This window comes from Corvus moneduloides, chromosome 22 (genome assembly GCF_009650955.1).
Source record: "Corvus moneduloides isolate bCorMon1 chromosome 22, bCorMon1.pri, whole genome shotgun sequence".
In the NCBI taxonomy this organism is placed as follows: Eukaryota; Metazoa; Chordata; class Aves; order Passeriformes; family Corvidae; genus Corvus; species Corvus moneduloides.
In genome coordinates this window covers 5647366-5662471 of record NC_045497.1, presented here as the reverse complement: position 1 = coordinate 5662471, position 15106 = coordinate 5647366, and the positions used below count along the sequence as shown (strand labels likewise).

The 15106-nt window shown below is 57.9% G+C and overlaps 1 protein-coding gene across 1 annotated transcript in view; it reads right to left on the bottom strand.

Annotated features, from left to right (window-relative positions):
- Positions 1-15106, bottom strand: part of PAX7 (paired box 7) — an 85279-nt gene that overhangs the window by 34516 nt on the left and 35657 nt on the right. The gene's annotated exons all lie outside the window — the stretch shown is intronic.

Sequence of the window (15106 nt, the reverse complement as noted above, 5' to 3'; positions counted from 1 at the left end):
TGTCCAGGAGCAGTTCCCAGCTATCCCTGGCATCGCTGCCCGGCTGCAGAGCCGGTGCCAAGCACGGAGGAGCCCCCGAGCTCCCGGCGGAGCGGCCGAACCCGGGCTCGGCTTTTGGGGTGGGGAAAGCCCCGTGCGGCTCCTGCTCCGGGGCGGGCCCGGGGCTCAGCTGCGCGCTCGGATCGCTCCTTACAGCGCTGCCGGAGCCTCCCGCGGCTGCTGCCGGCCCGCAGGTCCGGCCTGGAGCGGCGCGGAGCCGGGGCCGCCCTTCGGGAACTTCCTGGGGTCCCAGAACCCCTCACCAGCACTGCCCAGAACTCCCCAGCACCCCAGTTCCGTCCCCAGTATCCCCCAGCACTGCCCAGAACTCCCCAGCACCCCAGTTCCGTCCCCAGTATCCCCCAGCACTGCCCAGCCCCATCCCCAGCACTGCCCAGCACTGTCCAGCCCCCTCACCAGCACTGCCCAGCCCTGTCCCCAGTATCCCCCAGCACTGCCCAGCACTGCCCAGCACTGCCCAGCCCCCTCACCAGCACTGCCCAGCACTGCCCAGCACTGTCCCCAGTATCCCCCAGCACTGCCCAGCGCTGTCCAGCCCTGTCCCCAGTATCCCCCAGCACTGCCCAGCACTGTCCAGCCCCATCCTCAGCACTGCCCAGCACTGTCCAGCCCCCTCCCCAGCACCCCCAGCCCCCTCCCCAGCACTGCCCAACTCTGCCCAGCCCCGTCCCAGCACTCCCAGCCCCCTCCCCAGCATCCCCCAGCACTCCCAGTATCCCCCAGCACTCTCAGTCCCCTCCCCAGCACTGCCCAGCCCCCTCACCAACACGCCCAGCCCCCTCCCCAGCATCCCCCAGCTCTCCCAGTATCCTCCAGCACCCCCAGCCCCCTCCCCAGTATTCCCCAGCCCTGTCCCCAGTATCCCCCAGCACTCCCAGTATCCCCCAGCCCTCCCGGGTTATTTCTCCCCTCCCCAGGAAGGGGCTGCAGCACCACACAATTCTCCTCTCTGCACCACCTCTCCTCCTCCCTCCCTCCCTCCCCCCAGGCAGCCCCCAAAGATTTCTTGCTGCTCCCTTCCCGTTCATTCTTTTTTTTTTTTGCTTTCTTTTCTTCTTCTACTTTTTTTTTTTTCCCTTTTTTTTTCTTCTTTTTTTTTTCCCCCCCCTAACGAAAAAATGTTATTTTGTGCCTCCTGAGCCTTCTCCGGCTGGGCTCGGCGTCTGTATCAGCTGGAGGAGCTTATGAGCTTCGTCTCCTCGGATTTAGACTGAAATTTTGATTTTCTGCCGCGCTCAGATAATGCGGAAATCCCGTTCCCCGATATTTGCTGTTTATCAGCGCGGCACAGCGCGGTTCTGGGGGGAAGGGACCCTCCCCCTCCGCGGGGCCCCGCCGCCCCCCAGCCCCCAGCTAATGGAGTTTCACTCCGGAGCGAACCCGCCACAAAAAAACCTAATTACGGAGAGCCAAGGGGAGAGGAACTCCCCGGCCGAGAGAGGTTCTGCATGGCTGGGATGGACTCCGAGCCTGGAACTCCACTCCTGGAAGTGCCCACGGGCAGCTTGGAGCAGCCTGGGATGGTGGGAGGGGTCCCTGCCCACGGGAGGGGTTGGAACGAGCTTCCAGGTCCTTTCCACCCCAAAGCATTCCATGATTCTCCAATCCCTGTCCCCATCCCTCGAGCCAGGCTCTGTCCCTTGTCCTGCCAGGGACCTCTGAGCCCCCTCCTCATCTCCAGGTCCCAAACCAGGCTCTGTCACCTGAGACCCAAACCAGGCTCTGTCACCTCAGACCCAAACCAGGCTCTGTCACCTGAGACCCAAACCAGGCTCTGTCACCTGAGACCCCAAAGCCAGGCTCTGTCACCTGAGACCCAAACCAGGCTCTGTCACCTCAGACCCAAACCAGGCTCTGTCACCTCAGACCCCAAACCAGGCTCTGTCACCTCAGACCCCAAACCAGGCTCTGTCACCTCAGACCCAAACCAGGCTCTGTCACCTGAGACCCCAAACCAGGCTCTGTCACCTCAGACCCCAAACCAGGCTCTGTCACCTCAGACCCCAAACCAGGCTCTGTCACCTCAGACTCCAAACCAGGCTCTGTCACCTCAGACCCAAACCAGGCTCTGTCACCTGAGACCCCAAACCAGGCTCTGTCACCTCAGACCCAAACCAGGCTTTGTCACCTCAGACCCAAGCCAGGCTCTGTCACCTCAGACCCCAAACCAGGCTCTGTCACCTCAGACTCCAAACCAGGCTCTGTCACCTCAGACCCCAAACCAGGCTTTGTCACCTCAGACTCCAAACCAGGCTCTGTCACCTCAGACCCCAAACCAGGCTCTGTCACCTCAGACTCCAAACCAGGCTCTGTCACTTCAGACCCCAAACCAGGCTTTGTCACCTCAGACCCAAGCCAGGCTCTGTCACCTCAGACCCCAAACCAGGCTTTGTCACCTCAGACCCCAAACCAGGCTCTGTCACCTCAGACCCAAAGCCAGGCTCTGTCACCTCAGACCCCAAACCAGGCTCTGTCACCTCAGACCCAAAGCCAGGCTCTGTCACCTCAGACCCCAAACCCGGCTCTGTCACCTGAGACCCAAACCAGGCTCTGTCACCTGAGACCCCAAACCAGGCTCTGTCACCTCAGACCCAAGCCAGGCTCTGTCACCTCAGACCCCAAACCAGGCTTTGTCACCTCAGACCCCAAACCAGGCTTTGTCACCTCAGACCCCAAAGCCAGGCTCTGTCAACTCAGACCCCAAAGCCAGGCTCTGTCACCTCAGACCCCAAAGCCAGGCTCTGTCACCTCAGACCCAAGCCAGGCTCTGTCACCTCAGACCCCAAACCAGGCTCTGTCACCTAAAACCCCAAGCCAGGCTTTGTCACCTCAGACCCCAAAGCCAGGCTCTGTCACCTCAGACCCAAGCCAGGCTCTGTCACCTCAGACCCCAAACCAGGCTCTGTCACCTCAGACCCAAACCAGGCTCTGTCACCTCAGACCCAAGCCAGGCTCTGTCACCTCAGACCCCAAACCAGGCTCTGTCACCTCAGACCCCAAACCAGGCTCTGTCACCTGAGACCCCAAAGCCAGGCTCTGTCACCTGAGACCCCAAACCAGGCTCTGTCACCTGAAACCCCAAGCCAGGCTCTGTCACCTCCGACCCCAAAGCCAGGCTCTGTCACCTCAGACCCAAACCAGGCTCTGTCACCTCAGACCCAAACCAGGCTCTGTCACCTGAGACCCCAAACCAGGCTCTGTCACCTCAGACCCCAAAGCCAGGCTCTGTCACCTCAGACCCAAGCCAGGCTCTGTCACCTGAGACCCCAAACCAGGCTCTGTCACCTCAGACCCAAAGCCAGGCTCTGTCACCTCAGACCCCAAACCAGGCTCTGTCACCTCAGACCCCAAACCAGGCTCTGTCACCTCAGACCCAAGCCAGGCTCTGTCACCTGAAACCCCAAGCCAGGCTCTGTCACCTGAGGTCCCCTGCAGCTTTCCAGAGCAGCCCAGGCGCCGGGATCCATCCCTGCATTCCCACAGCTCCTCACGCGGCTGGAGCAGCCCTGTCCCCACGGCACCGCGGTCTGTGAGCCACCTCGCTGTCCCTTGCCTGGTGTGTGCGCACCCCCTGCCAGCCCAGCCCCAATCCCAATCCCAATCCCTGTTCCCACACACCTTTCCCAGGCCCTGCACCCTCCGGTGTCACAAACTCACCCCTGCCAGCGCCCCGGAGGCCACCCGGCAGAGGAGGGGGGGGGGACATTCCCTGCGTGACACGAGCCAGGCAAGAGGAATTAAACAATCCCCCCAGAAAATGAATTCCGGGGCTCGGCAGCGGGGGAACGGCTCCGAGGAGCGCTTAAGCGGCCGGCGGTGGGTAAAGTCCGGCTCTAAATGAGGCCGCCCCCCTTCCCTGGGAGGGCTGGCTATTGTCGCATAATGGCTCTCCGTGTCCCCCGCAGCCCCTCGCGGGGACAGCTGGCGTCTCCCTGCGCTTGGAATAATGTCCTGGCCGCCGCCACCGCGCCGGGATTGCTCTGGAGCCGCATCGCTGCAGCGTGCGGGAAGGAGGGCGAGAAAAACGAGGGGAAGAGGTGGTTTGTAGGGGAAAAAATAATAATAATAATTTTTAAAAAAGGGCTGGAAAAGGAGACAGGAAGCGCGACAAAGCTCAGCTCTGTGCTCGGCTCTTCTCTGCTGCTCCTCTGGTTCAAAGTGACTCTGCTTCTTATGGAAACGGAGAGGCGGTATTAGAAAAAAATGTTAAAAAAATATTATAGAAAAAAATAAAAAAAAAAAAACCCACCAAGACACAGAGAGCTTCCTTATCTCACGGAGACAGTTGTCAGGAATCACTTTGACTGAGTCGTTTTGTCTCCATGCTTTTTTCCGCTGTCAAGCAGGCCTCAGGACATGGATCAAAGGAGAGGCGCCGAGCGCTCGCTGAAACTTCTGATCCCTTCTCGGAACAGACGCGCGAGTGGCAGACAGCTCCTCTCCACATCAAATGGAGGAGAGAGGAGAGGGAGAGGGAGAGGAAAAGCTGCGAGAGGCTCGGCGAGAGGCGGGAGGCAGCGAGGGGCTCTCGGTGCCGCTGCGGAGCTCGGGGAAAGCAGGGGCAGCGTCCCCGCTCCCGCATCCCCCTCCGAGGGCTGTGGGACAGCGGCGGGGCGGGGATGGCTCCGGAGGACCAGGGAAGAGCCCCGGGGCTGCCCTAAGCCGGGCTTGGCCCCACGGCTCGGCGCAGGAGCTGTGGTGAGAGGCCTGAGCCCGTGGGACATCCCGGTGTCACCTCTGCCCCGGCCTGGCGGGGGAATTCCTGCCCCAAAACTCAGCGGTTCGGCCTCTTTGCCATCAATCCCGCCAACCGCTCCTTGTGGTTTCCCAAAACCGCCCTTCCACGCCTGTATTCCCTCTTTGCCCTCAATCGCACAGCCAGCCCTTGTGATTTCCCAAAACGACCCCTCCACGCCTGTATTCCCTGTTTCCTCTCAACCTCACAGCCAGGGCAATCTCCTAAATTCCCTGTGATTTCCCAAAACAACCCCTCCATCTCTGTATTCCCTCTTTCCCCTCAACCCCACCGCCAGCCCCAGTGATTTCCCACATTCCCTGTGATTTCCCAAAACAACCCCTCCATCTCTGTATTCCCTCTTTCCCCTCAACCCCACCGCCAGCCCCAGTGATTTCCCACATTCCCTGTGATTTCCCAAAACAACCCCTCCATCTCTGTATTCCCTCTTTCCCCTCAACCCCACAGCCAGCCCCAGTGATTTCCCACATTCCCTGTGATTTCCCAAAACAACCCCTCCATCTCTGTATTCCCTCTTTCCCCTCAATCCCACCGCCAGCCCCAGTGATTTCCCACATTCCCTGTGATTTCCCAAAACAACCCCTCCATCTCTGTATTCCCTCTTTCCCCTCAATCCCACTGCCAGCCCCAGTGATTTCCCTGGATGTGCCCGGCCAGGCTCCCCGCCCCGTGCCCTGCCAGGCTCCCGATCGCCTTTCAGGTCCTCACTCCCTGAAATGAGATCCCCCTCCGCTCCAAACTGGAAAGGCTTAAGGGCTGGCTGGAGCTGGCTGCGGCGAGCTCAGACCCCGCGCACCTTTGATCACGGCTCTGCTCCCTCCCAGGCCCCGCTGGGATTTGTGATCTCCAGCCGGGATTTGTGATCTCCAGCCCCCGGCCGTAAATTGATCCCGGGCACGGCTGTCTGAGGAGAACTGAGCAGCTTTGGGCAGCAGGAGGCCCCACAGCACCCAAAGATTTCCCCACAGACCGGACCCTACAGCACCCAAAGATTTCCCCACAGACCGAACCCCACAGCACCCAAAGATTTCCCCACAGACCGGACCCCACAGCCCGGGAGCCTCTCGTTCCCTCCCTGGGGCTCCGGGATCTCCTCCCTTTGCAATTCCCTGGACTCTCAGCAGCTCCTGTTCGGCCCTGGGACCTCAGATTGTCCGAGCACACATTTCACAGCCGTTCCCTGCTCCCTGAAACCCCAAATTATCCAAGCACACATTTCACAGCCGTTCCCTGCTCCCTGAAACCCCAAATTATCCAAGCACACATTTCACAGCCATTCCCTGCTCCCTGAAACCCCAAATTATCCAAGCACACATTTCACAGCCGTTCCTTGCTCCTGCTCCACACCCGGGGCAGCGGGAGCGGTGGCAGGACGGACGCTCTGGAAGCTGACGTGACCCCAAAACTCTTCCCCACCTCACACAAAAGCCCAGCCCAGCTTCCTTTTGGGGCTCATCTCATCCCATAAACCTCTCCTGAGGCTTTGGGATTGCACAGCCCTCCTGAGCAGCTCCCTGGGATGCTCCAAGGGTGGATGCAGCCTCAAAGTCCTCCCCGTGCTGCAGCCCCTCCAGCGGTGACCCCAGTTGGGGTGGGAGGGACCGGGATCTTCCCTCTTCCTTAGCGCCCATGGGTGGTGAAGGAAAGGGAAAATCGACCCCACAGAGTCCTGACCCCTCTCAGAGGCACCCAGAGCTCCGGGAGAGCTCCCAGTCCCCTGTCCATCGTCCCCGGGCAGAGATTCCCGAGCCGGGACAGGCTGGAATGACGCCGGGAGAGCCCCGGGCCCACATCCACCGGCGCTCCCCATCCCAGCTCCTCTCCCCAGCGCGGATCTCTGGAATTAACACGCTCCCCATCCCAGCTCCTCTCCCCAGTGCGGATCTCTGGAATTAACACGCTCCCCATCCCAGCTCCTCTCCCCAGCGCGGATCTCTGGAATTAACGCGCTCCTCACAACCCCTCCTTGGGGCAAACAACGAGGGGCAGCTCGGGGGTAGAGCTGAGATCCCGATCCGCGGCACAACGCGCCGCTGTGGATCTTTCCTGTCCGGGATGGGGCACAGCTGGAGCACAGCTGGATTTAACAGGCACACCCGAGGCATGGGCACAGCTGGAATGATGTTCACCCCGGGAATGTTCACCCCGGGAACGCGAGCGCCTGCCCTGCCTCCAAATCCCAATGATCCCTTTCATTGCGTCCCCTCCGTCTCGCTTCCCCCATTCCAGGGCTGCCCTTTCCACCCCCGCCCCTCCCGCCTCGATCCCGGCTCGCTGGGATATTGCGGCGGCTCCCGGAGCCCCGCGGAAGCCGGGAATGCCGGGCAGCGGCTGCGGCGTCAATCGTTCATCTCTCATTTTCTCTCTCCGCCCTGCCCGCCGCGCCCCGAGCTCCCTCAGGAATCTGCAGCCCGCGTTTGAATCCTCCCCGGCCAAGTCCCTCTTCCCTCCCTGGAGCCAGGACCCAGAGGAGAGGCGCTAAAGCCCCACCAGCCCCGGCCGGATTCCCGAATTCAGGAATTCCAGCCCCTCTTCCACCCACCCGGCTTCGCTCCCACCGCCGCAGCGGGGTCTGGCTGGGAAGGGAGATTTTAGAAGTTTTGGGGACAGATTTCCCTGTCTGAGTCCTGGGTGCCTCAAATTCCTGTTCCCTGCTCCGACCTCTGGGGGCTTATCAGGCACTTCCACATCTCCCTGCGCTTCTCCAGCGCTCCTGGGGTTCACCTCAGTTTTTTTTTCCCATATTTCTTTTCCTATTTCTTCCTTATTCCTCCCTTTCTCCTCAGTTTGTGTCCTTGAAAATGGTGCAGGGCCACGGGGGCTGATCCCGAACGCACCGAAGGCGGTGCCAAAATTCCCATGGGATTCAAGGCTCGGGAATTTGCTCCCAACTCCTCCCGCGTTCCTCCTGTTTTCCTATCTCGGTAGTACACACAGGGAACGACGTCTGGAGCGGGAATCACACGGGGATAAACGCAGGCGGCGCGGTGGAATTCAGGTTAAGGGAATAAAATCCTGCCTTTTTTTGTTGTTGTTGTTGTTCCCAACCAGTTTCCAGTGAGATCGGAGCATCCCGACCAACCGAGGGAACTCGTGGAACCTCAGCACAGAGAGCGGAGAGGCCCCTCGGATTCGAATTCCCCCCTTCCCACCCTCCTCGGAGCCGGGAATCAGGCGAATAAAGCCGGATCTGTTTTCACACGGGAAGAATGTTCCCGTCTCCCCTTATCCCGGTGCCGGCAGCAGAGGCGTCAAATTGACAGGAGCAGATGGGCTTTGTTTGGTGAAATATATCCCAAAAAAAAAAAAAAAAAAAAAAAGCCAGAAATTTTAGTGGAAAAGCGGGCAGCGTTCCTGGGATGTGCGGGTTAAAAGTTTAGGGAGACGGAGAGAGGGAAAAACGCCAGCACGGAGCCGCTTTTCCCGGAGAAACCTGGAGCTGCCGCGCTCCTTTCCCAACTTTCCCTTAGAAACCTGGAGCTGCCGCGCTCCTTTCCCGACTTTCCCTTAGAAACCTGGAGCTGCCGCGCTCCTTTCCCAACTTTCCCTTAGAAACCTGGAGCTGCCGCGCTCCTTTCCCAACTTTCCCTTAGAAACCTGGAGCTGCCGCGCTCCTTTCCCAACTTTCTCAGAGAAACCTGGAGCTGCCGCGCTCCTTTCCCAACTTTCTCAGAGAAACCTGGAGCTGCCGCGCTCCTTTCCCGACTTTCCCAGAGAAACCTGGAGCTGCCGCGCTCCTTTCCCGACTTTCCCTCGGAAACCTGGAGCTGCCGCGCTCCTTTCCCAACTTTCCCTTAGAAACCTGGAGCTGCCGCGCTTCTTTCCCGACTCTCCCAAGGGAAACCTGGAGCTGCCGCGCTCCTTTCCCAACTTTCCCTTAGAAACCTGGAGCTGCCGCGCTCCTTTCCCGACTTTCCCAGGGAAACCTGGAGCTGCCGCGCTCCTTTCCCGACTTTCCCTCGGAAACCTGGAGCTGCCGCGCTCCTTTCGCAACTTTCCCAGGGAAACCTGGAGCTGCCGCGCTTCTTTCCCGACTCTCCCAAGGGAAACCTGGAGCTGCCGCGCTCCTTTCCCAACTTTCCCTTAGAAACCTGGAACTGCCGCGCTCCTTTCCCGACTTTCCCAGGGAAACCTGGAGCTGCCGCGCTCCTTTCCCGACTTTCCCTCGGAAACCTGGAGCTGCCGCGCTCCTTTCCCAACTTTCCCAGGGAAACCTGGAGCTGCCGCGCTTCTTTCCCGACTCTCCCAAGGGAAACCTGGAGCTGCCGCGCTCCTTTCCCAACTTTCCCTTAGAAACCTGGAACTGCCGCGCTCCTTTCCCGACTTTCCCAGGGAAACCTGGAGCTGCCGCGCTCCTTTCGCAGCTTTCCCTTAGAAACCCGGAGCTGCCGCGCTCCTTTCCCAACTCTCCCAAGGGAAACCTGGAGCTGCCGCGCTCCTTTCCCGACTTCCCCAGGGAAACCTGGAGCTGCCGCGCTCCTTTTCCAAGCCCTGGCAAAGCAAGGACGAGGATTTAGCAGGAATTCCGCCTTCAGCCCGCCCCAAGGTCGCGGGGAGGCTGAGGAGGGGAAGGAACGGGATGTGAAGGATGCTGACACTCGGGAAAGGGACACTGGCCAAGGACACGGCGGAGGGGATCAGGATCCTCTGGAGAAACGGGAATGCTGGCGGAGGCGGAGGAGGCAGAGGGAGCGCAGGGAAAAGGCTGGATAGGGAAAGGAAAGAGGCGAAGGAGCGATGGGAAAAGGAGGTGGAGGATGCCCCCGGTGTGGGGCGGCAGCCGGGGGTTAAGGGATGAGCCAGGAACGTGTCCCTACACCCGGAGACGCCGGGAAATGAATCCTGATCCGGCCAAAACCAACCCTGGAAAATTCGAGCGGGAGAAGGGTCTCCTTTCAGGGGAAACGGGGAATCCTTAATGCTTCCTCCCTCAGCAACCGTAATGCCGGGATGTTCCCAATCTGCTTTGAGGGATGGAAAGATTAAGAATAATAAAAAAATTGCAATAAAATATGTGTGAACGAGGGGGTAATTGTGGACAAATGCAGCATTCAAATTCATTTTTCAGCTCTTTTACACACCATTTCAATCTTATTTTCTGCTTGTTAATGAGATCTTGTTGGTTGGGGTGGGCACGGCTGCCCAGTATCGCGCGGGTAATTGCACATAATTTTCTCTCTACCAGTGATTTGCATCAGATTTTTTTCTTTTTTTTTTCTTTTTTTCCCCTCTAATTCTTTGCTATTTAAACACCCCCCCCCCCCCCCCCCCCCCAAATCTCATCCTCTCCTCCCCTTCTTTCTTCCCCTCCCCTTTCTCCTGGCCCAGCAAGGCTCATTTGGAATGCTTGTTACGGGCACAGTGTCTCCGACAGAAAGGAAAAAAACCGGGAGGGAAAAAAGGCACCAGATGGAAAAGGATCCGTGGCACTGAGGGGAGGGAAACGGCGCAGCCTCGCTGGAGCCAGGAGGGATCCCTGGAACCGAGGGAAGGAATTCCCAGAGCCAGAAGGATCCCTGGAGATGAGGGAAGGAATTCCCAGAGCCAGGAGGAATCCCTGCAACCGAGGGAAGGAATTCCCAGAGCCAGGAGGGATCCCTGGAACCGAGGGAAGGAATTCCCAGAGCCAGGAGGGATCTGTGGCACTGAGGGAAGGAATTCCCAGAGCCGGGAGGGATCTGTGAGAGAGGGATCTTTCCAGAGCCAGGAGCATCCCTGGAACCGAGGGAAGGAATTCCCAGAGCCAGGAGCATCCCTGGAACCGAGGGAAGGAATTCCCAGAGCCAGGAGGGATCCCTGGAACCAAGGGAAGGAATTCCCAGAGCCAGGAGGGATCTGTGGCACTGAGGGAAGGAATTCCCAGAGCCGGGAGGGATCTGTGAGAGAGGGATCTTTCCAGAGCCAGGAGCATCCTTGGAACCGAGGGAAGGAATTCCCAGAGCCAGGAGGGATCTGTGGCACTGAGGGAAGGAATTCCCAGAGCCGGGAGGGATCTGTGAGAGAGGGATCTTTCCAGAGGCAGGAGCATCCCTGGAACCGAGGGAAGGAATTCCCAGAGCCAGGAGGGATCCATGTCACTGAGGGAAGGAATTCCCAGGAACACTCCCAAACCCCAGGGACAAAACAGGGACTGGGAATCCGACTCCAACCTCCAGACACTGGGAACGAATTCCCTCAGGGAGCACAGAAATAAAGCCACGGAAAGCCCTGAGAAAATTAAAGCAACAACTCCGAGCAGGGGAACAAGTTTCTCTTGGCTCTTTGCGCTTCTGGAATTGTCTTAATCCCTGGAGATCCCGCGGGGCTGTTCGGAGATTCGGAGCTCTCCGGGATAACAAGTCCTGGAAGCACACGGAATTCCTGCCTTTTAACTCCGGTTTGAGCTGTTCCCAGCTCCACCTGCCCCAAACTGGGGCTCTTGGGCTTTTGGAGAAGCCCTGCGCGGCCCCAAAGCTCTGCAGGGAGCGGTCGCACGGATTTAAGGCGCAGGCCTGGATCCCAAAGAGCAGCAGAAATTGTCGGAACAAACCCTCCTAAAACCCCATGGGGACACTGGGAAAGGCAGAAGGGACGTGGCAGAGGAGGCTGGAGAGGAAAAGCAGCAGAAAATACAGGAAAACCCCGATTTCTCTGCTGCTGGCGAGGCCGCCAGGGCATCTCCCAGCACCAGCCAAGGTGGCCCCGCTTTTGGCCGGTAATTCTCAGCTTCGTTCCCGTCTTTCCCCCCTCAGCCCCCAGCCGAGCACCCACAGCTCCTGAAGATCCTGATCAGGGCAGAACTGGACTTAAAACCGAGTTTAAGGCCAGGCTGGATGGGGTTTGGAGCGACCCGGCCTAGTGGAAGTTGTCCAGGCCTGTGTCAGGGGGCTGGGATCAGATGACCTTTAAGTCCCTCCCAAGCCAAATTCTACGGGATGATTCTAAGATTTATCAGGATTTGATTTGTCCCAAGCCTTATCCCAGCTCGGGGAGGGATGATTCTAGGCCAGGCCTGGCCTAGGTTGAGCTGGGTCTGCACTTCAGCTGGATGCAGGGTTTGTTTTCACTTCCAGGGTGAGGCAAGGCCTGGCTCAGGGTGTCTTAGGCCTGGCCTTGTTCTGCTTGAGCTTGGTTGGGTGCCCAAAATCTCCCCCTCGCAGAGGCTGTCACAGCAGGGATCCATCCCAAATCCTGCCTCCATCCCAAATCCCTGCTCCATCCCAAATCCTGCCTCCATCCCAATTCCTGCTCCATCCCAATTCCTGCTCCATCCCAAATCCCTGCTCCATCCCAAATCCTGCCTCCATCCCAATTCCTGCTCCATCCCAAATCCCTGCTCCATCCCAAATCCTGCCTCCATCCCAATCCTGCCTCCATCCCAAATCCCTGCTCTGTCCCAAATCCCTGCTCCATCCCAATTCCTGCTCCATCCCATTTCCTGCTCCATCCCATTTCCTGCTCCATCCCAAATCCCTGCTCCATCCCAATCCTGCCTCCATCCCAGTCCCTGCTCCATCCCAATCCCTTCTCCATCCCAATCCTGCTCCATCCCAATCCCCGCTCTGCCCCAAATCCCTGCCTCCACCCCAAATCCCTGCTCCACCCCAAATCCCTGCTCCATCCCATATTCCTGCTCCATCCCAAATCCCTGCTCCATCCCAAAAAACTTGGTTTTCCCCTTTTTATTAAAAGAGGTTTTCCCTTTCTATTATCATTATCATTATTATCATCATTATTATTATCATTATTATCATTATTATTATTATCGTTATCATTATCATTATTAACCATTCTCACTGTATTTCACTTCATTCTCAATTATCGAACTCCTCTTGTCTCAACACACAAAGTTCCACTTTGGTTCTCTTCCCATTCCAGGGCTGGAAGTGAGAAACAGGGGCTGAGCAAGGAGCTGGGTTGGGCTTAACTTCCAGCTGGGTTTAACCCGCGCCAGCTCTGCCCAGCCAAGCTGGTGTTTTCGGGTGAAGTGACACAAAACCCATCGCTGTGGGATGAAGTCATGGGAGCCTAAAATTCCCAGCTGAGCTCTGGGATTGAGGCGGAACCGCCTGGGAAAAGCCGGGAGGCTCCAGCAGCTGAGCCAGGCTTTGTGCGGCTGGAAAACAAGGAACGAACACGGCCATTCCCACATGGAGCTCGGGCAGAGCTCCCACAGGATCTGCTCTGGAGGGGGCGTGAGGGGGATGAGCCACCCCAAATCCCCCTCTTCTGTTTGGGAATGGGGATACCGCGCTGCTCCTGCACGATTCCAGCTGCTGGCACAGCCTGCAGATTCTGGCCAGGAATCCAATCCCGGGGTAACTGGAGAGGGAGCAAAAGCTGGGAGCTCCTGGCCCCTTTCCTTGTCTAAAGTGCCAAGAAATCTCCTCCTGCTGCTGCTGCCGAGGGGGAAACCAGAGACAAATTCATCCTCCTCAGCTCCCAGTGTCTGCCTGCTCCATCCCAAATTCCTGCCTCCCCGGGGATCTCCCAGCACCAGCCGAAGTGGCCCCACTTTTGTCCTGTAATTCTCAGCTTCATTCCCTTCTTTCCCCCCTCCTCAGCCCACAGCTCCTGAAGGGCTGGCAGATCCTGAACCAGGACAGAACTGGGCTTAAAACTGAGTTTGAGGCCAGGCTTGACGGCGTTTGGAGCGACCCGGCCTAGTGGAAGGTGTCCCTGCCCATGACAGGGAACTCTCTCTTCCCTCTGGATGATCCTTCCCCCTGCCGAGAAGCTGGAGAGGGCGGAGCTGTGCCGGGTTTTCCCTGGAATGCCGTGGCAGAGCTGGATTGCGCTCAGCACAATTAAAAAATGATACAGAGCACCCCACAAAGCCACATCCCGAAACTTCCCTCCCCTAAAAGAGGGCAAATCCAGGAGTTCCTCCATCCCGTCGGGAGCATTTCTTGTCTCCTTCCACTAGGAACAGCAGAGGGCTTAGAAAGGCAGGAATTTTTGAGCAGGGAATATAAAGCAGTCAGGAAATAACCTGGGTTAGGCACAAAAGGAACAGACGAATTTCCACGCTGATATCTTGGCCCTCACATGATTAAAAGCATCGGGAAAATGGGAATCTGCCCTTCCTGGGGGTGCAAAGCTCTCTTTTCTTCAGGCCCGCCAGATAAAGGATCCTCTCTTTCCCGTACAAAGGGCTTATGGGCTCAGGGATATCTGTCCCCAGCCGGAGCCTGAGGGCAGGGGAATTTGGGATTGGGATAAGCAGAGGAAAAGCCACGGTCTGGTCCTTTCAATGAGCCCCTGATTCCGCGGGACTGGGAAGGAGAGGATGAAGGGAAATGGAAATTGCAGGATGGCCTTGTCTGCGCCTGGGGCTCATCCCAGGCATCTCATCCCTGACTTATTCCACGGGGATAAATTGCACTTGGGATCATCTGAGTTAATCCCGGGCCCTGGCCCAGCTAACCCGGGCCTGCCTTTGAATCCCAAGCTGTATCCTCCTCTGCCGAGCCTGGTGCTCTCAGAAATCCCTTGTCAGAGGGATATCTGCCTATTCTCCCCGAAATTTCCCTGTTTGGAGCCATATCCAGCCCCGCGCCAGTCACATTTCAGGATTTTCCCATCCAGCCCCGTGCCAGTCACATTTCAGGATTTTCCCATCCAGCCCCGTGGCAGTCACATTTCAACGTTTCCCATTCCAAGCCAAAAGTGGGGCGTTTGAACCATTCCAGAGAAGCTGCGAAACCTCCCTCTTTCCATGGATCCTCCGCATTTGTTTCCACACTCGAGAGATCCCAAACTGCTGCACCTTAAAATCCACATCCCCCCTGGTGTCCCTCGTTGGACTCCTCTCCAAACCCCTGCAGGTGCCCACCTCGTTTTTCCTCCTAATTCCAAGTTATTTTGCGTTTCCCGTCCTAAATAAACCGATCCCTCTGAAACAACTGCTGCCCTTCACATGTCTCCGTATCCCATGAGTGACTGGGAATGGGAAAAAAGGGATTTGGTGTCCCTCAGGATAACGCTGCTCATTTTCAGTTCCACCTGGAAGCAAAGGTGAGCTTGGGAACTCCTTTCCTCCTCCACAGCTCACCTTGTGCAGAGCACCAGCAGGATTGTCTGCATGGGGTTTCCCAAATTAAATCCCAGCTCTCCATCCCAAATCTCCCATTTCTGAGCTCAGATTTGTGGCCCAGCCAGACTTGCACAAGCTTCAGGTTGTGCCTAAATCAGGATTAACTCTGAGGTGAGTAAACCCTCAGGTGTGCTGTCCTTGGGATCAAATCCACCATCAGAGGGGCCACGCCCACTCTGGAATGTTTTCGGAGATGCTCCGGGTGTTTCTGATCC